This window comes from Lagopus leucura, unplaced genomic scaffold (assembly GCF_019238085.1).
Source record: "Lagopus leucura isolate 7727_CA_CO unplaced genomic scaffold, USGS_WTPT01 Super-Scaffold_100001, whole genome shotgun sequence".
Lineage (NCBI taxonomy): Eukaryota > Metazoa > Chordata > Aves > Galliformes > Phasianidae > Lagopus > Lagopus leucura.
In genome coordinates, this window is record NW_024962262.1 from 79,120,930 (window position 1) to 79,121,925 (window position 996).

The following is a 996-nucleotide window of genomic DNA, read 5'->3' on the forward strand; positions in this document are numbered from 1 at the left end:
TAGTTGAGATAGCATACTTTCTTTCTTATTGTTGATAGCAGAAAATGAACATGGTAGTATTACATGATAGTATTACAAGGGTAAGTGCTGTGGATTTTTTAGGGAAAAGTCTTATGCAGTACTGCACAAGCAGAGACATAATGTTTAGTATTCCTAATGTCCCCCAGACTGTGGGAAGCATACTGTGCTAACAAAACTAATTTTAAAATATAACTTTCAGAATGGCTTTCTTTACTATCTTAGTGAAATAACACTCTGTGATCCCAGATACAGAGAATCCAGATCATACTATACCTTCCTGCAGACCCTCAGAAGTCACAGAAATTGACAGCAGCGCCCAGTGTTCCTTTTGCCATCCCTTGAGAATATCTAGTAAAATGCAGTTGCCTTCTGCATGGGCTCATGAGAACAGTCATTGTATCCTTCCTAATATAGTCCTGCCAAGAATAATTTGGCTGTAAACTGTGTAGGCCACAAGGGAAGTCTGAAATTTATTTATATGCACCAACAGCAAGGAAGAAAGAATAATGGGAACTGCAGAAACTCCTAGCATAATTACATAACATCCAGCAGAGCCAGCAAAATATGAAAACGAATTTCAGGAACAAAAGCCATAAGCCTTAAAATGATCTTTAAAAACAAAAGTTAAAAAATAAACCCAAAACTTAAATATAAATCCCAGAAAACTAGGAATAATTTCTCACTGTCATGATTTTCTTTGGGGAAAAAGGACTTCAGAGCTATTAAGTTCTCAGATCTTTATCTAGAGCTTATTACTTAAAGTATTTCAGTCCAGATGCTGAGAAAAATATTATGAAGGCAAGGTAGATCGTGGAGTGGTACATTGTTTTACTGCCAGTTGAAGGTAAGAAGTAAGTAAAAGGAAGGGGAAGGGGAAGGGGAAGGGGAAGGGGACGGGGAAGGGGAGGGGGAAGGGGAAGGGGAAGGGGAGGGCGAGGGGGGGCGGGGGGGGGGGGGGGGGTGGGGGGGGGGGGG